General features: G+C 35.8%; 1 protein-coding gene across 19 annotated transcripts in view; it reads left to right on the top strand.

Annotated features, from left to right (window-relative positions):
• The window catches only part of ANKS1B (ankyrin repeat and sterile alpha motif domain containing 1B), a 1,079,782-nt gene that overhangs the window by 663,029 nt on the left and 395,332 nt on the right, over positions 1 to 21,421 (top strand). The window contains exon 1 of one of the 19 annotated variants that reach the window (XM_042947488.1): positions 779 to 848. The exons of the other annotated variants lie outside the window; for them this stretch is intronic. The gene's annotated coding sequence lies outside the window, so the exon portion shown is untranslated. Of the gene's footprint in view, positions 1 to 778; positions 849 to 21,421 lie in introns of those variants that run through there. 19 annotated transcript variants of the gene reach the window in all.

The raw sequence follows: 21,421 nt of genomic DNA, 5'->3' as shown, positions 1-21,421 counted from the left end.
AATGTAATGTATAGCATGGAAAATATAGTCAATAATATTGATTAACTTTGTATGATGACATATGGTAATTTGACATTGTGGTAACGATTTTACAATGTATACAAATGTCAAATCACTATGTTGTACACCTAAAACTCAGATAATATTGTAGGTCACTTACACCTCAAAATTAAAAAGATCAAACACAGTCTCTCAGTACTTCAGTTACTCATCTCTTAAAATGAGGGAACATAGGCCTTAAGATTCATAGGGGAGACTGTTATGGCTGGTTAAAGGCTTTAGAACATCAAACCCATTCCTTTTATTTGATAGATGAGGAAACTAAAGCCAGATAATTTAAGCAATTGGTCTGTGATTTCCTGACTCCTAATTCAGTTTTTTATAAATTATTACTTCAGGGGGTACAACTGAAGGACAGACTTCATCTGTCAAAGTTACCAGCCAGAAAATCCTAATAACCCAAGTTGTAAGCATGATTTAAAATAATAAAATTCTAAAGTCAATCCTCAGTTATAAAAGGTCCCAGGACCATGGATTGTGGAAAATCAAATATTCTTAAAAGAAAAAACAGTGGACATCTAGGAGATTTTTCTTTTTTCTTTCCAGTGGTATTTTATCAGTGAGGAATCATAAACCCATAGAGGTCAGGTAATTTGTCCAGAGTTAACACAGCTAAGAAATTTCAGAGCCACACTTAAACCCAGTTCTTCTGCCTTCTAATCAAGAGTTCTTACCATTTTATCCCTTCCTCTTAGAGCAAGTGATTTTAAAAACAGGAAAAAGATGGTAGCTGTGGAATATGTTTGAGATTTCATTGCCTTGGCAACGGCATATCAAATTCAAGCACTGTGAGTCACCTGGTAATCTAAACCCCTGAAATGTCTTTGCTTTTAGGTTTTAGAAGGGAAAATTGTCAAATACAGGCATACAGCTCACTACAAAGTACTTAAAAGGAAGAGAGGCCAGTAAATGTAGGCACGTGCTTGAGTGATTCTCTGTTGCTATTATATTTATTTAGGGCTTTCAGGTGGCTGAAATCATTGTGTATAAATCTTTTCCCATATAACACAAAACTAAAAGCTTGATCTATGGGAACGCAATGTGGTTTTAGGATGAAGACTACATTTTACTCACCTCAAAATAACTCCCAGTGTTTGCCTCTGAGACCCATTGATTTATGTTATCTCTTGCTCTCTAACAGTTTGGATTTGTCACACTTAGCAAAGTAATTTGGTTTCCTACAGGTTTTATTCTGTTTTATAGAAGCAAGAGAACATTTTTGTGTTTGGTAGCACAAACACATGTCCTCAGAATTTTAGCCAGCATCCTTAGATGGATATGGATTTCTTTTTAGCCATATGCCCCCACCTGAAAGGTTTATGCTTTTAAACACTGATATTACTTGAAAAGTTATGCCCAAGGCATATTGCTTCTTTGTTCCTAGCTAGGAATTGAAATACTTATAAAGCTTACTGAAAATTTACCAGGTCACTGAAATCAGAATTTATATCTCATATAAAGTAACTAAGAGAATTAGATTTATTTATTCAATCAACCATACAGTTTTATTAAGTCACTAATATGTGCTTTGCATTATTCAAAATAATTTGGTGACCCTGGATAGCACAAGATATACTCCTATGGTTGCAATTCTGTTTTACCAGTGTTACTGGGTACTTACATAGTGAAAGAAATCACGTTAATAAGACTCAACACCTGCCTTCAGGATGTTCATAGTCTATCTGGGCAAACACTCTTAAAACAAATTCACAGACATTTTAATATGGCCTGATTAACATTTGGCAGTATGGTAAGTTCTGTGAAAGAGATAAATATAGGCTATGTTCTAGAAGTTTAGAAGCAAGGACCTAAGAGAATTTGAGATCATCAGGTAGGGCTCCCTGAAGGAGAGTAACCTGAGCTCAAGTTTGAGGAAGGAGAGATTTTGCCAGATGCCAAAAGGAAGGGAAAGTTCTCCCAAAAAAGTGACCAGGATAGTTAAAGGTGATTTCCAGAAAATAAGTACTGCTGGAACCACAAAGTGCAAATCAGGTTGGACCCTGATTATGAAGAATTAATGACACTTTGCTTTGCTAAGGAGGTAACACCTACCATTGTAACATTCTCTTCCAACCTGAATGTATAGTACAGGTTTACAGATTACTCAGTTCAAGGTAGTTGTAGTTGTTATATTAGAGGCCTCCACTGAACCATGCCTTTGAGTATTCACATCCCAGTGTGGTTCCCTCACCTTGAAGCTGGGTTGGCCCTAGGATTCTCACCAATAGAATGTGGTAGAATTGATGTGTTCTAGTTCCAAGGCTAAGCCTTAATATGTCTTAGCACTCTTGAGGGCTCTGAGGTGCTCTGTGAAGAAAGCCATCCAACCTGCAGAGAGACAAATGTAGACAGCACACAGGACACATAGAGAAAGAGAAGCCTGAGACCACAGGTAAACACAAGAAGCACAGTGATCCCCAGTGACACTAGCAGCTGAATACATCCACACCAATGACCTCCAGCAAGACCAGTATAAGAACTGCTTGGCTGAGCCTAGCCCATTTGTAACATAATGATGAAATAAAATGTTTATTGTTTTAATCCTATAAGATTTGGGGTTATTTGTTATATAGTAATAGATAACTGAAAACAAAGTGTATTTTAAAAGTCATATAAATACTATACACATTTAGTAGTATGAGAAATGTCTGTGTGCTAGAGAAATTATTACCCTCTCAATTACCATTTTAGTCTACCATTTTGTTAACAACTTAAGAATTTTTACCGGTTAAGGATTCAGTGTAGAATGGATTGCTTCCAAATTGCAAACCAAGAGTGAACTAATTGCCTGATGTTTAAGTACTGAGGTGAGAGTTAATCATCATTTTAGTCACATGTACTTGCTTTATTAACAGAGAGATAGGGCTTTCTATTAAGTAGTCAGTGGGTGCACACATCCAAAGAACTGCGAAGGGATTATAGATGATAAATCACTGAAGTGAGTTCTGCATCACTTCCAGAGGATGAGCAGAAGGGGACTGACAGTGGTCATCTAAACTGACTGTGAGAATTAGGCACTTGTCCAGTCAGATTGTCATTTGATGTATCCAGTTACACTGATAGTCTTAATCACTTTCAAGCAAAGTCAAAGCAGAGAGGGAGCAGAGTAAATCCAAAGAGAGGCTAGGGATTAACAGTCTACTGCCCAGTTGTCATAACTGTGAAGAAATATGCTGACCCTAAATTTATTCAGAATTAGAATTAGAAGAAGCCACTGATAATCTGTTGAGTTCTTACTATGCTATTATTTGTAGTTGAAATTAAAACTTTTTCTTCTATGTTTGGCTCTTAGCAAATGCAGGTACATGGTACATGCATGATTGATATCAGTTGATTTGAGCAAATGAATGAATAATAAATGAATGGATGAATGAAGTTCAAAATTTTACAACCTTCTTATTCCACTCAGCAGTGTTTATTTAACCTTATAGTTCTTAGTAAGTACTTGTTTACTGAGTAATTGGAAATAGCCAGCCAAGTTATTTCCTTCAGATAAAAATTTTGGCATAAACTATAGGTAAAGCCTGCCTATCATCCTCTCTTTATCACAGACTTCATGTGATTTAACTATTCTAAATATTTGTTTTCCTTTGTTGAACCCTTTATTAAAGAAGACTATTTATTACTTGGCTTCTTTTGCAACAAAGGAGAGAGGAGATACACACATGCAGAATTATGCAAATTATGCAAATTTTCTACACACTTGACAGATCACGGAAGTGAAAATACCTAAGTAATGGCATAACACTAAACTAACTTTATTTCTAAGGAGTAGGTCTCTGGGAAATATAATAAATTTATTCAACTTCTCCAGAAGTAAGCTTTCTTTAAAGAACTAAATCAATACTCATTATGATAGCTTGAATAAGAACACAGTATGTTCCTTATTAATCATTTTCAAACACATCCACCTACTAGTGAGTTAAGAGTATTTATTCAGTGCTTATGGGATACTTGACTGTATCTTCAGAGTTCCTAGTTTTTCTTTTCTACAAAAAAATAACATGTTGTAAAGACAGTCTGTCACTCTCATGGATTGTGAATACTTATTCCGGCTCTCTGTGTTCTTTAATCAATAACATCTTATCATATTTAGAATATGATAAAATTTTTATAGTGACCTACAGTACTCCACATGATCTGACTCCCACCTACGTCTCCTATCCATTTCCTACTGTTCTCCCTTTCTTTACTCTGCCCCACAACAAAGGCCTTGTTACTGTCTTCAGACTCACTAAGCTCACTGCCACATTGGGCCCTTAACATGCTGCTCCCAGTTCCTACAACTCTTCCTCCAGGCAGCCCCATCGCTCAACTTACATTCAAATGTCTTCTCAAATGGCACTTTGGGAGAGGCTGTCCCCTTCTAACTTTCTTTGTTAAGCAATAGCCCTTAACATTTTATGGGTCACAGACTCTTTTGAGAATCTGATGAAAGCTAAGAAATCTCAGAAAAATGTGTGATGGCATATAAAATTTTGCATATCATTTTGGGAGCTTTACTGACCACCTGAAGCCTTTTCATATACCTCTTTAGAATCTGTAGATTCAGGATTAAAACCCTAATCTAGAGGTAATACCAATAAATGTTCTGTTGCTACAAAGTTCAAAAACCAGCCCAGAAGAGGAACCAAGTAGCAATTCCCTGAGCTGTTAAGAGTCCTCACTTCTACAGACGTCACTTCTTCACCTGTTTTCTTCTGAGCATTTCCTAGCACCTTCATGCATTCAACAAATGCTTATTGGATGCATGGATGCTTTGGCTTGATGAAGAAAGAAAAAGAACAAAGACTTCTGCCCTTGTGGAGTTTATATTTATTGCCTGATCCTAAGTATTGCCTAGAATCTTCATTCTATTGTAAAATTGTGCCTCTTTTATTCTACAGTGACTTCCCTGAATTTAAACAACCTGAGGAGATAACACTAGGTCTTAGCTATACCCCATTAATTCCTGCTGTCATCCCTGCAGAGGTCAGTAACTTCCCTACCTACATGCAGAACAAGGAAAAAAAATTACTTCTGATAAACACTTATAAAAGTAAAGTACTAATGACATGATGACAAAAAAATAATTATTTGAAACCATTTTGCCATTCCTGCTTAGAAAGACTGAATTCTACTACATAGCTCTACTATTAAATTTCAGGATATTAAAGATAACCACCTAGCCATTCTATTGAAACAGTTTTATAGCAAGGCTACAAAAATTTTCTCATTGACTTGGGAACAATGATTGCAATAAACTTTAGGCTAGGTATTTAGATTCATGTGAAAAAGTTTTTCAGAGTCATAAATATTTTATCTAATTCAAAATTTACTTTATAAGAGGAAACATTTCAACTATAATGTGTTAGCTTCTCAGAACTGAATAAATTAAACTAGAATGCAAGTCTTCTTCTAATGTTTGTGACCCATCTTGCCCTTCTGCAGAAACAGCTCTCTTTAGGACTGAAGTGTTTCATTTAATTCATCATCTTTAGGGCATTAACAAGAATGCATCTGTGTTAACCCAACAACCAAGGGACACTTCTGGTCTGTGCCTGAACCAGTTCACTGCTTTCTGTTTCCACAGTTAGGTCTGTACTGTTCTTCCCTTGACCTTCATCACTCTCTTTCTCCTCCTCCTTCCCCCTCCCTGCCTAAAACATCCTCTCTGATGCTTTAGATGAGATGACATCAAGGCATTTGTTCTGTGATGGTCACACTTAGAGCAGCAATCACAGAGACAGACTGAGTATGTGTCTGTCCACAGACTGTTTAAAATAGGAAAAATAGGATGAGACACAGGAAAATCAGAACTGAAAGTTACCTGCTTTTAGGTAATTTTTTTTAGGATAATAAAAAAGCGCAAAGGGTCTATTTCTCTCCTGAACCTTATCAAGAGAAAGACTGACTGTGTGTCATGCTTTTCTCATTTTCTGCAGTCACATTATGAATCTCACCATCTGTATGAGTCAGGTTTCTCCAGAGAAACAGAACCAGTAGGATATACTCACTATATATATACATATATATGTATATAGTGATGTTTTATATATTCTATATTTATTATTATATATAATATGTAGTATATATAATATACATTCTATATTATCATACATGTACAGTTGACCCTTGAACAACATGGGTTTGAACTACACAGGTCCACAAATATGCAGAGTTTTTTTGATAAATACAATACATTGCTGTAAAGGTATCTTTTCTTTCTTATGATTTTCTTAATAACATTTTATTTTCTGTAGCTTATTTTATTGTAAGAATACTGTTTATAATGCATATAGCATACAGAATACATGTTCATTGGCAAAGTATGTTATCAGTAAAGTTTCCAGTCAACAGTAGGCTATTAGCAGGTGTTTTTTTTTTAATGTTTATTTATTTTTGTGAAAGTGCAAGCCAGGAAGGAACAAAGAGAGGAGGACAGAAGGTTCAAAGTGGGCTCTGCACTGACAGGCTGACAGCAGCAAGCCCGATGTGGGACTTGAACTTACCAACTGCGAGATCATGACCTGAACCAAAGTCACATGATAAACCGACAGCCACCCAGGTGCCCCAGCAGTTAAGTTTTTGAGGAGTCAAAAGTTATATGTGAATTTTTGACTGTCTGGGGGACCAAAACCCTAACCCCCACATTCTTCAAATGCCATATATATATACACATACATACATATGTAGTAGAGTATGTAACATATATAGTGAAATAGGATGGGTGGATGGATAGTTAGATAGATAGGTAGATGATAGATAGATAGATAGATAGATAGATAGATAGATAGATAGATAGTTTATTATAAGGAAAGAATTGACTCACACAATTATGGAGGCTGAGAAGTTCAAGAGCTGTAGTTGACAAACAAGAGACCTAGGAGAGTTGATGTGTAGTTTCCAATATGAGTCCAAAGGCAGCAGATTTGAGGCCCCAAAACAGCCAATGTTTCAGTCTAAATCTGAAGGTCATAAAAGATCTTGAATGTCCCACTCAATAGTCAGGCAGGAGTTCCCTCTTAGACTTTTTGTTTTATTCAAGTCTTGAGTTGATTGGATGAGGTCCACCCACATTAGGAAGGAAAATGTGCTTTATTCAGTCTATTATTAATCCCACCTAGAAACATCCTCAAAGACACACCTAGAATGTTTGGTCTGAGTAATGCCTGGGCACCTTGTGGCCAAGTCAAATTGACACATAAAATTAACCATCACACCATCCAACTTCACATGCTTCAATGGCAGAAAAGAATCTGGAGACAAGGGAAGATGTGATCGGTTCTTGCCACTGACCACTGAGAACTGGCAGTGAAGTGTCAAAGCTGGCACTTTTTTTTTAAGTATAAAATCCAGAAGAAATAGATATGCCCTGTAATCTTTCTTCTGCTCTGAGACCGTTCATTTCAATGGTTTGGAAACCTAAGGCTGGTGATAAAAGGATAATCACATTTTTTTAATCTGTAGGTAACAACATAAGGAAGTGCTTTATGGTGACTTCTGTCTTTATGTTCTCTATTGCAAGTGGTATAGTAGTTGTCTGTTGCTATGTTAACAAACTATCCCAAAACTTAGTGGCTGAAAACAATAGACTTTTATTATCTCTCACAGCTTCTGGAGATCAGGAATTATGGAGCCATTCAGCTGCGTAATTATTGTCCAGGTCTCTCATGAGGTTGCAGTCAAGAAATTGGCTAGGCAAGCAGTCATCTGAGAGTTGGACTGGGGTTGGGAGATCAGCTTCCATACAGCTGCAGTTTGGTTCCAGTTGCTGCTGGGAGGTCTCAGTCCTTCTGTAATTGGCTCCTCCACAAGACTGCTTGAGCATCCTCATGACATGAAGCTCTTGCCCAAGAATGAGCTATTCAACAGCATAGGGTGGAAGCAGGAATGTCATTTATGATCTAGCCCAAGAAGCCCTACATTGTCACTTTGACAAAGTCCTTTTGTCACATAGGTTAGCCCTATTTAGTCTTGGAGGGGAATACCCAAGGCACTGAATTGCAGGAGGCAAGAATCATTTGGGGGCCATCTTGCAGGCTACCTCTACATAAATGTATTGGCCAGATTCTAGGACACAACATTAGATATTATTAATTAATGCCATTAGAGTAAAGACCACATTTCCCAAGTTCATTGATGTATGGATTCTATCCAAAGCTTTGCTACATCAAAAAAGATTAATTATAACCAATTTCTTACCCCTAACTTTATTAGTTCAGCCACTGACATAGGAGGATTGTAGTAAGTAATTAAGACAAAATTTTCTTGTAATAAAAATGTGCCTTCTGTCTTCAATGTATTTGAAAATTTTGCTAGTATTGATTGATTTCCAGCATGTTTATGGTGATGGAAGTTAAATCTAGAATGCTGTCTTAATTTTCTCTTTTTACAATACATTGGACATTTTCCAGTTTCCAACTCTTTTGCATGCCTATGTAAATTTCAAAGTAATCAATGCAGTGACTTTTCATGCATTCTCCAACAGTTATTAAAATTTACTATGTACCCAACATTGTTTGACCTGTAGTATCCATTGAGGCAAGGTTAAAGTCCCTGGCCTAAAAGAAATTTATAGTACCATGGAAGAGATACATCTATTCTAAGACAATTTCAATACAGTATGGTTAATACTGTAGTAGAAGTATGCACAGAGTACTGTGTGGCCATAGGGAAGAAGAACTCATATCTTCCCAGGGGCTGATACTAAAGAAGGCTTCAGAGAGAGGATAACACCTGAGTTATACTTTGAACATTGCTAGAAATTCACCAAATGGACTGGGTTTGGATGAGATGGTTCAGTAGGGAAGACACTTTGCATGAAATGACCAGATATGCAAAAGCAAGAAAGTGATGCAATTCAGGACACACTATTCCAAACTGTAGTGCCTTGGCATATTGAATATTTTAAGCTGAAAGAGTTTGAGAAAACAACAGATCTTCTCCCCTCTCACCTTTCTTCTCTGGAACAAGTCATATACCCTCTGGGTATAAGGAGCATCTTAACCTCTGAAGACAAAGGGATATCAAAAAAAATTCCTAACAAATAGGCCTCACTAAATTTCCCCCAGGTTGCTACAACTACTACATAACCCTTGATCTATCATATTCCTCCACAACGTGCACAGGTCTGTTTCTTTGGGTCTTCATTTCCTTATGAAGGCTCCTGTGTCATATAAAATGTATGTTAGATAAACTTTTATGCCCTTCTCCTGTTAATTTTCACTTTGCCAATTTTCAGACCCTGCCATGGACCCTGAGACAGTCAAAGAAAACTTCTTACTCCTCTACCAAAGCTTGATATAGTATGACCTATGTATTAGTTTTCTATAATGCTATAACAAATTACCATAAACGTGGTAGCTTAAACAATATAAATCTATTCTCTTCCTATTAGGTCCAAAGTCTGACACAATTCTCACTGGGCTAAATCAAAATGTCAGTAGGACTGCATTACTTTCTGGAGGCTCTAGGGAAGACTCCATTTACCTACATTTTCCAGCTTCTAGAGGCCACCCACATTCTCTGTGGCTTGTGGTCCTCTCCCCTCATCTTCAAAGCCAGCAATTGTGGGGCAGATCTTTCCCACACTGACATCTCTTTATTTCTCTGATGTGGGAAAAATTCTCTGCTTTTCAGGACTTCTCAGGACTTCTGTGATTATATTGGGCCAAACTGTATAATCCAGGATAACGTCCCCATCTCAAGATCCTTAACCTTAATCACATCTGCAGCATTCTTTCTGTCCTGTAAGGTAACATATTCAGATTCCAAGGATTAGGGTATAGGTAACTTTGGGGGCCACTATTTTGCCTAGTACAGCCTATTTAGAAAAGAGCCAGAAGTGAAGCATAGATAGACTGTAGAGTTCTTGGGAGTAAATGGCAAAAGATTAGGCTAGAAAAGTAGGCAGCAGCAGCCAGCCCAAGAAAATCCAAGAGTGCTAAGCTAAGGGGACTAAATATTACCTTGTGTAGGAGATATTTATGTTTTCATTTGCCCAGCTTTCCTCACCCCTTTCTCTTACTAATAGAGTCCCTGTTTTCCTTTGTAAAACTTCCCCTTGGGCATACCACATACTGTGGTTTTGATCAGGCTGCCAATCATAGTATATTACCCTCTATCCATGGAATTGCATGTGGAACTCAGGCCTGCCTTCTTGGCCTTTGTGTAGACACAATAAACTAAAGACTTTGCCTTGGATGTCATGGATACTGGGAGAGCAAGTATCTCTCTTGGCTTTGAGGTTGCCAGCTGGGATGATATAAAAGCTTGCAATTATCTGTTGCCTTGCCCTTTCATCCCAGTCACTGAGAGGAAGCTCATCTGCTTGTAAGAGATGCAACTACCTAAGAGACAAACAGAAGGAAAAGATGGAAATCTGATTTAAATTCCTGGACTTGAAACTTTCCTTTTCTTTTCAATGGGTGACTTGCAGCTGAGAGTCCTGAGTAACTTACCTTACATGCTGTGAGAGCTCTAAAAGGGGGAAAGCAATGGAGAGATGTGGCCAGGTTTGCAACGAACAGAATAACTTGTGGTAAAGACAGATAGCCATTAAATCTTCCATGTAGCAGCTGATATGTGGTTCAGTTACAGCAGACAAGCCATGGGAGCAGAGAATTCTAGTATGGGGTAGCCAACAATGTCAAATGTTTCAGAGAACAAAAGCAAAAAGCAACCATATGATTTGGCAAAGTGGTGATTATTGGCATCCTTAACCAGAGTTACTTAAATGGGCTAGTAGGAGTTGAACTGTAGGAGGTTGAGGAGTTAATGCATTAAACAATATTTTTATTGCTATGTTTGATTATAAAAGTAAATAATTTTAAATGTAGAATATCCAACAAATGTATAAATAAAGAAAATAAAAATCACCAATAACCTCATTAGAAATAACCACTGTGGATTTGATCCTTCCCTTCCAGACAGTAATATGATTCTGCATATATTGCTTATTATTATGTTGTTAACAGTTCCTCTTGTCATTAAATATCATTGAAAACATGACATATTGGTTGTGCATTATACCATCGTATGTGGATGGTCAATTCTTTAGATGTCTTTGAGTATATATTACAAAATCATAATAGTAAATTATGTCAGGATAACTTTGTAAAAAGATTGCCCATTTTTGTACCTTCAATTTGTATCCCCCAATCAATGTGCTAGTAACTCTATTTCAAGTTCATCTTTATTTTAAGGAGGATTTTTTGAAATTACCAATTGCATGTGCATCTTACTATCACGAGCAATTGGCTTTCCCTCTCCCTCTACTGAAGGAGCAAAGTATGTCATTTAGCTTTCTTTTGTTCCTGAAATAGTAAAAGAATTCTTTTTTTCTGTTTCCTTTTATGTCTCTTAGATGTGGCATCCTGTTTCCTACTGAGCTTTTTTGACCCAACTCCTACAAGCTTTTGCTATTTCTCTGTGATCTCCTCAGGAATTTGCCCTACATTCTATGGCATTTCCATTTGTGCTTCATCTCCCTGTTAAGTTCTTTCTTAAGTAACTTTTATAATCCTTGCCAATTTTTTCTCATTGCAAATATAACAGATTGTGCTGCTGCTGCACTTTTGGAAATGTTTTGCTTGATCCAGTCAAAAACAGCGTTTTTCGTGTCAACATTTGACACTATGACATTCAGTTATTAGAAGTTCATGTTTAAAATCACCAAAAGGTAGATGCTCAGAAGAGTTTTATATATATGAGGAAACTAATATTGTTTTTATTGTGGTATTAGAGTTCCACAACTTGTCTGACTAAATGCTGTATCTATGAGAAGCATACAATTAATAAAAGCAGGAAAATAGAAAATTATTGGCAAATTACAGGTCATGATTCCACCATTTAATATGTTTCCTTAGCCAACTAGGAATTTGCTAATATAGTAAAGATATTTAAATAAAATGCTTCAATTAAAGCATTTAGGGAACAAAGTATGACATCATTTTATTTCATGCCACTTTTTCCCTAAAAGGTTAAAAATCACATGTTTCAAAGTTTCTCCTATAGTTTTACCAACATGACTTTTTTTAAAGTTTATTTATTTATTTTAAGAGAAAGAGAGTGAGAGAGCATGGGGGAGGGGCAGAGAGAGAGAATCCCAAGTAGGCTGCACACTGTCAATAAGGAGCCTGATGTGAGATGTGAACTGTGAGATCATGACCTGAGCCGAAATCGAGTCAGACGCTTAACCGACTGAGCCACCCAGGCGCCCCTTCAACACAACTGCTTTTGTTTTTTAAGTTAATATATTTATCTTGAGAGGGAGAGAGAGAGTGGGGCAGAGGCAGAGAGATGGGGACAGGGGATCCAAAGTGGGCTCTGTGCTGACAGCAGAGAATCCTGATTGATGCGGGACTTGAAACCATGAACTGTGAGATCATGACCTGAGCCGAAGTCAGACGTCTTCAACCAACTGAGCCACCCATGCGCCCCCAACATGACTTTTTAAAAAGTTTATTTCTGGGAAATTTCAAACATATACAAAAGTAAAGAGAATAATATTATGAACACTCATGTACCCATCACCTAGCTTAAAAGCCTATCCAATACATGACCAATCTTGTTTTCCTCTATACCAACCATTCACTCCCTATAAATACCCAGAATTATTTTGAAGAAAATTTCAGAGATTGTATCATCTTATCTGCTATTACGGTATGTATAACTCTGAAAGAGGACTTAAAATATAACAAAAATACCATTACCACACCTAAAGAAAAATAAAAAAATAATTCCTTAACATAATCCAAGATCCACTTGATGTTTCAAAATCCCCAGTTGTCTCAGTTTATTTTTTAATCTTTGGTTGTTTGAATCAGGTTGCTGAGGATATAAATATATTACAAGTGATTGATAGGTCTCTTAAGACTCTTTTAATATATAAGTTCACACTACATTTCTTTTTATTTTGTTCCTTGGAATTTATTTGTTGATAAATAAAAGGCATCTCTCAACATGAAACTCAATTTTTAAAATAATTGAATCCCTTTAGTTTAAACTAAAGGCAATGCGATAATAAACTGTGTGAAGGAAAGTGTGGAGTCTGTCTTCACTTCTGAAATCCTAGCATCTAGCACACTGATGAGCCATTTGAGGTCATCAGAAAATGGTCTAAACTCATTTCTGTTGAGTGTAAAATTCACTCATTCATTCATTCATTCATTAAACAAATATTTATCAAGGATTTGTTTTATGTTAAACCAAAAATGTATTTCTGTGTTTAAGCAATATAGACATCAGTTTCAAATGTAGCTAAAGTCAGTCTTCAAATGGATATAAGAGATATTTTTATGAATAGATATATTCTGGTTAAACTTATCTTTAAAAATTATTATATCACATACAGAGCCTGAAATAAATAATAAATAGAAAATCTGTCTTCTTACACTGGTTTTCCGGAGATTCACTGGCTGAATAGAGAGAACTTGAAGAAAGTCAGAAGAGTAATTTTTTCATCTACTATGTACTAAGTATCTACAGTTATTATGTACAAGTATTAAACATATTGAAGATATTTATAATTTATTCTAGGTATAAGATAAGCAAAGAGAACCAAAGGAAAAGTAAAATCTGAAGAACTAAGGAAGACATATATGAATTTGATGACAAATTGTCTAAAAGATAAAAGATAGGAAAGAGTAAGGGTTAATTTCAAAGTTTCTACTTTCAATATTAAGAGTGGAGTAGTACATGCAGTTATTATGTAAAGTAACATGTAAAAACCTTACCAAATATTGCACCCCAATCCTGTTTATTATGTTGTGTAATGAAAACAAGTCAGAAAACTTTTTAATGATTTTGAAGAATAGAACTATTAGAATAATTTGGTAATCTTTTATATAATAGTCACTATAATCTGTAGCCATATAATTTAAGCAGATGCAATTTTATACACAGATGGTTTATGTCACACTTTAGTTTGGGTAAAATATATTTAAATACATTTTCCAATTATTTAAAATGTGATATTACAAGCACTCCTTTCTAGCATGCCTTGTGCAGTGGTTAATCTTTTGTTATTGGAAATGAGCCCATTTATATTTGTAAAATGCTAAAGAAAGAAATAATTATGCACCCAACTCTGGTTTTTAGGAACAGATTTTGTAGCTTTAATAATGTATTGAATAGGACTGAACATATCTTCTTGATAATACAAATTTGTTAATTAGAACGAATCATAAATAATTGAATTGATGGGCTGCCAACAGCTTAATGGCCTGGAGAAATAAATAGACTCTCACTAGATAATCTATATATCTTATTGAGTTATTGAACCCCTCCTTCAAAATACTTCAAAGATAGTAGGAAAATCATAGAAGGAAAATTTCAAGCCATTTTAGGATTTTTAACCATAAAATTCCTATCAAAGTCGATGGATGTTCCTCAGAATCACTGAGTACCATCTCAAATGTCTACCGTTGCTACGATCTTGTTATATAACATTCCCTTTGCTCCCAATAGAACATGAGCCAATTTAAAAATGTATAAAATAATTAACATTATCAATATTATCATCATGAGCGACATCTTCTTTGTGATAAAATGTCGGTTTTAGTTCATCATATTCATTTCTTTGAGGCTTAACATACACTATATATTATATAACATATAATATATAATATTAAAAAATAATATATTATTTTTGAGCTATGTTTTTATTACACATTAAAAATTTTTAATTTTTTTATTTGATCATAATTGACACACAATGTTACATTAGTTTTAGGTGTACAATGTAGTGATTCAACTTCTCTGTATGTTATGCTATGCTTACCACAAGTGTAGCTACCATCCATCACCATATAATGCCATTACATTATTGTACATATTTTAAAATGACATAATACCTAGGGTCCTTATGAAGAATCAAAGTCAATGACTTCCTTTTTTCTAAACCGACAGTCTTAGTGATGCTATGATGCATTATGTGTCACTGGTCCCATTCTGTTGCAGTTGTTGACAGGTCACACGTCAGGTCACAACTACATATTAGGCATACTACTTACTACCCCTTCTCTTCTATATGATGGTTTTTATTAAAAATACAGTCACTGTACTTTATATCTACTTAGTACTCTTAAGCTGTTCAATTTATAAAATATGTGTGTATTAAAAAGTGTGTACCAACCACTATGTTGGCTACTATGTAAACACTTTACATGAATTATTTCCATTTAAATGCAAAACAGTGCTGTGATATAGCATGATTTTTAGGCTTCATCTCCAAGAAAAGGAGCCCAAGGCCCAAGATGGCTAAGTAATTTGACTAAGTTCACACAGCTAGTAAGTGGCAGAAGAGATTCAGGTTTGTCTAATTTCATTCTTCCAGTTATTCTCTTATGAAAAATTTTTTTATTAAGGACACACCGTATGGAATGCTTTGCAATAAGTCTTGATGGAATTAGAGAGGTGAAATCTCGGAACCCTGAATCTTAACATGATTACTCTGTTGTCTCCTGGTGTTCCTCCCAGTAATACTTTAATTTTTTTAATTCTTTCTTTTTAATGTTTATTTATTTTGAGAGAGAGCAAGCATAAGCAGGGGAGGGCAGAGAGAGGAGAGACAGAATCCCAAGCAGCCTCCACTCTGTCAGCATAAAGCCTGATGTGAGGCTTGATCTCACGAACCATGAGATCATGACCTGAACCGAAATCAAGAGTTGGACACTTAACCAAGGGAGCCCATCCAGGTACCCCATTATATATTTAATTTTCCATTGACTGTTGCTATTAACTTCCTTTGGGTAATATCAAGGATAAATTTTTCAAATTGTGCTTCATAGATCATTAGCCTCTCAAGGTGCTCTGATAAAAAAGTGGAGAGTAACTTTTGGTTATATGAGGTCTAGAGATATCAGTGCTATATGCCCCTTCTTTGAGATTGATGATGCAAATCAGTATATCAAGGTCTCATAGAAAATCTTATTATTATCTTAACTATATTAAAGAAACCTGTTTAACTTCTTTTCTCCCTGTTTTCCTGATGTTACTTGACCATTGAATCCTCATTTTACATTATTCCTTTTATTATCTCAAACTTTACAAACTTCAACAAACCTTGTGTTAGCCTCTATCCTTGATTCCTTGAAAGAATCATTGTATATGGGTCAGTATCCAAAAATATATAAAGAACTTATCAAATTCAATACCCAAAAAGTAAATAGTCCAGTTAAGAAATGGGCAGAAGAGGGGCGCCTGGGTGGCTCAGTCGGTTAAGCGTCCGACTTCGGCTCAGGTCATGATCTCGCGGTCTGTGGGTTCGAGCCCCACGTCGGGCTCTGTGCTGACAGCTCAGAGCTTGGAACCTGTTTCAGATTCTGTGTCTCCCTCTCTCTGACCCTCCCCCGTTCATGCTCTGTCTCTCTCTGTCTCAAAAATAAATAAACGTTAAAAAAATTAAAAAAAAAAAAAGAAAGAAAGAAATGGGCAGAAGACATGAACAGAACTTTTCAAAGAAAACATCCAGATAGCTAACAGACACATGAAAGGATGCTCAACATCACTCATCATCAGGGAAATACAAATAAAAACCACAATGACATATCACCTTTAGCCTGTCAGAATGGCTAAAATTAACAACACAAGAAACAACAGGTGTTGACAAGAATGCATAAAAAGGGAAACCGTATCACCCTGCTGGTGGGAATACAAACTGGCACAGCAACTCTGGAAAACAGTATGGAGGTTCCTCAAAAAGTTAAAAATAGAACTACCCAACAACCCAGCAATTGCACTATTAGGTATTTACTCAAAGGATACAAAAATACAGATTCGAAGGGGTACATGCACCCCAATGTTTATAGCAACATTATCAACAATAGCCAAACTCTGGGGGGGGGGGGCAAATGTCCATCAACTGATGAATTGATGAAGAAGATGTGGTGTATACACACACACACACACACACACACACACACACACACACACACAGAGGAATATTACTCAACCATCAAAAGGGTGAAATCTTGCCATTTGCAACGATGTGGATGTAGCTAGAATGTATTATGCTAAGTGAGATAAGTCAATCAGAGAAAGACAAATACCATGTGGTTTCATTCATATGTGGAATTTAAGAAACAAAACAGATGAACATATGGGAAAGGGGAAAAAGAGGGAGAAGGAAACAAATTACAAGAGATTCTTGATAGAGAACAAACAGGGTTGATGGAGAGAATTGGGTGACAGATGCGCTAGATGGGTGATAGGTATTAAAGAGGGCACTTGTGATGAGCACTGGACGTAGTGTGTAAGTGATAAATCACTGAATCCTACTCCTGAAACCAATATTGCACTGTATATATATGTGTTTGAATAAAACAAAAATAATGTGCGCTACTTTGTGCAAGGCACTCTATTAGGTACTACTGGGACAAATAGATGATTAAGACATGACTTCCATCATTTAGGTGTTTGAAGTCTGGTGAAAGACATATACATAAATACTACACAGCAACTAAAGTGAAACGTACCGTGTAAGAGGCACAAATAATGTGCTGTGGGAATTTATAGGAAGAAGAAATTATTCCTACTAGAGTATCCCAGAAGGCCTTAGACAAGACATGGAAGGACTTTGAAGGACCAATAGAATAAAACCATGAGGAAATTGGAAATGAGGAGGAGGGTAGCCACAGTATATAACAGGTAGAGAGGATAGCATGAGCAAAATGAGGGGTGCAAGAAGGCATTCTCTTAATATGGATAGAACGGAATATGGATGAAGTTGGGGCAGATTAAGCCCAAATAATGAAGAGACTTGAAAGCCATATAATGATGATAACTCGAATAATAAATGACAATAGTCATAGTTTTAATATGCTAATATTAATGGTAGTTAACATTTATTGAGGATTTGCCATATGCCAAAGACTATTCTAAGTATTATTTAATTTCTCAATAACCCTATAAGGTAAATACTTATTTTTTTAGATTCTTCTAATTTTATAGGCAAGGAAATGGATCTAAAGACAGGTTTTGCTCATAGTCATATAGGAGTTTCCTCTTTACTTCTTAAACTTAGAAAAATTGCCAGAGCTCATATGCTAAGTAAGCTGTTACAAGGCTCTAAACCATCCTCTAATTACAAAAGGCTATTGAAATCAAGGGCAGGAAGAATGTACAGTTCTATCTTAGAATATATACTAAGTTAAAATAGACAATTCTACTGAGATTAGGCATATATTCTTACTAAACCCATTTATTGTGATGACATTTAGTTAATCCAGAACATGCATTTGATTTAGAGGTTCACTGTGGTTGATATAAATGAACAGTACAATGTAAGGTTTATTATATTATTGCTAACCTCTTTTCCTACATTGTCTGTATTTGTTGTGTGTGTGTGTGTGTGTGTGTGTGTGTGTGTGTGTGTGTGTGTATGTGTGTGTTATGATAAAGCATTATTTTTATTATCCTGGTATCAAGTTAGTAATTCAGTATGAATTCAGAGAATCGGGAATGAGTTGAAGAGATATCTGGTTTTGGATCTATAATTGAGCTAGCATTTGGTCTTGACAGGTTTTCATAAACTTTGTGTTCCTACTGTTTTACTCAAAGCACATCTAAAACTACAATGATGCTGTTGTTGTTGTTGTTGTTGTTGTTGTTTTATTGTATGCATGGTCCTAAGTTACTTATCTGTGACCCATTAGGTGAACTATGAGTACACAGTTATTCTCAATTAAACCAGATTTCATACAGTCCACAGCAGAAAGCCACTTTTGTCAAAACCAATAGAGAAGAAAATAGAAGTTCTAGATAAAATACTATATACATGAAAGAAACAAAATCCATTAAACAAAACATACATATTGAGACTGAAAACATAGATACATTCATGTAAAATTTCAGGCTCTGAACCTAAAAACAGGAAGCACAGGAATATTTTCCCATATTAATACCACTACAATACAATCTGGGCAGACTTTGCTAAATATTCATGGGAACTTAAAGATGTTATTTGACTGCTAGAAGAATCCAACATAGAACAAAGTATTCCGTGGACACAGCAGAAAGCAACATGTTGGAAATTTCATCTGCATATTATTTTAAAAAACAAAACAAATGGTGACCATAGCAAAACAGTATCACAAAGCAGTGCCAATGTTGGCTGCCAACACCGCGAAGCGTACACCTCCCCAGTGTTACGCGATGGGGAAGGTGGATTAACAAAATTCTCTTGTTTTGAGTTTAACTTTTATTGTCCTGAATTGGTCATGTGCTCAACCCTGAGTGAAACACACTGGCCAGGGGAGCATAAGTGGCCAGATGTATTAGTTACCTATTGCTGTATAGCAAACTACCACAAAGTTTAACAGCTTGAAACAACACACATTTTTTTTATCTGATAGTTTCTGTGGTCAGGAATCTGGGCAAGGCTTAACTGGGTTCTTCACACTTTTACTTTCTCACAAGGTTTCAATCTAATATGTTGGCCAGGGCTGGGGATTTATCTGAGGGAGGATCCACTTTCAAGCTCACTGATAGGATTATTGGCAAGATTTAGCTCTTTTGGGGGCCTCAGTTCCTCAATGGCTATTGGCCAGCGGTTTCCTTAATACGTTGCCATGGGCCTCAACATAGCAACTTGCTTCATCAAAACCGTCAAGGGAGGGGATTTCCTAGTAAGGTGGAAGTCAGGATTTTTGCAAAGTGACATCATCGCAGTGTTGAGGTATTCTGTTGGTTAGAAGCAAGCTATTCAAAGGGAGGGACAACTGCATAAAGCCATTAATATCAGGAAAAAATAATCAATGGGGCCAGCTTACAAGCCACCTACCACAACATGTGTCCATCCCTGAAGGCAGTGTGCAAGAAATTGTTTCCGAAGCACAGGAACTGGAAGTGAGGGAGGTGGTAAGGGCCCCAAGGAAAACTGGAGTCATTATCAGAAGGAGATGGATGCTACATGGTGAATGTAGCTGTTCATGACACATTCCCTGGTTTGGTTCTGAGTTGTACAGAAAACAGAAGAGAAAGCTCTTTTTCTACCTCCATGACTCTGAATCTTTATGAATCTCAATGTTTATTTTAAATTACTTAATTGTATGTTTGCATTATGGGATAAAGATGTTTTGGTTTGTTAATTCAACATTTCTAGGCCACTTCTATTCCTTTTTTATTTTGGATTTATGTTATAATTTTCAGCCAATGCCTCTATCTGAAATAGATTAAAATTTCTATTATGTGACATTGCTGAGATTATCTTAAATGTGAAGGATTAGACACAGGCTTGAGGTTTAAATTCTTTCAACACCCATCTCACTTTACCTAAAAAAACATTTTATGGTTGCTGGGAAAATGAAGCAAAACCAAGTCTTTAGTCCTGAATTTTCAGAATTTTAGTAGAAAATGGAAATCAGTATTAACCTTGAGGTTAGAAATATTTTGGGGCAGGAGGCTTCTGTTTTATAGAAATCATAGATTTAACAGTTGACTATATCAAGAAAGTACATAAGTCTCCTTCATAAAAGGTATTTACCCTACCCATGAGATTTCAAAATAGTTAAAATTGTCAGACTAAGATGAAGAGATGAATTCAGTGTCTCATCTGTTTTCATACTTAGTCATAATCATTTGTTAAAGGGTGATAGGTGTTAAATCTGACCCAGAGTTTCTTTGAGAGAGATTTATTTCAAAATCATGGATTTCATAGATACAGTACTTGACTGACTCAGCAAGTTGATTTTTTGAAATTTATGTTTGGATAGTCAATTATTGTTAATAATATTAATAACAGTAACAATTATATTAATAAAAGTACAATAGTAAACATATGTACTATGTTTATTATGGATAAATACTTAATATAGCTAATAATGTATAGCTAATATGTATTATTATAGAAAATGTTTTTATTATTATTTTCATTAATATTTGTTCAGTTCATGCTATATATCAATTATCATTGTAAGCACTTTTCATAATTACCAATACTTTTGATCTTCAGGGAAATTACCTTTAAAAAAATAGTGTATTAATTTCCTTTTCACCACTCTGTAATACATGCACAGAACTCTTGGAATTTGAGTATTGTCTTTCTGGCAATTAAAGAGTTTATTTGTCATCACTATCAACTAGACAAGAGTTTCTCATTGTGAAGAATCAACCCCATATCTAACGTCTGCAGTTGAGGAATGGCAGGATAAGTTGCTTTCACAAGAAATCCCCTCAGCCATTGAACCAGGGCTTGCTTTGAAAGTTTCTAAAAGACTGAGGATATTTGGAATCTCCTCTACTTATAGACTGTCTCTTAAATATTTACTTGGGTCATTTTGTCTCTTTTCTCTATAACGGGGAGAGACTTACAGGCTTCCTGTGTTCCTTCCTTCCAGTTTCCTCCCTGCATTATTCTATCTCTCACATCCTCCCAGAT

The sequence above is a fragment of the Panthera leo genome, chromosome B4 (assembly GCF_018350215.1).
Source record: "Panthera leo isolate Ple1 chromosome B4, P.leo_Ple1_pat1.1, whole genome shotgun sequence".
NCBI lineage: Eukaryota > Metazoa > Chordata > Mammalia > Carnivora > Felidae > Panthera > Panthera leo.
This window is presented reverse-complemented; position numbering and strand designations above follow the sequence as displayed.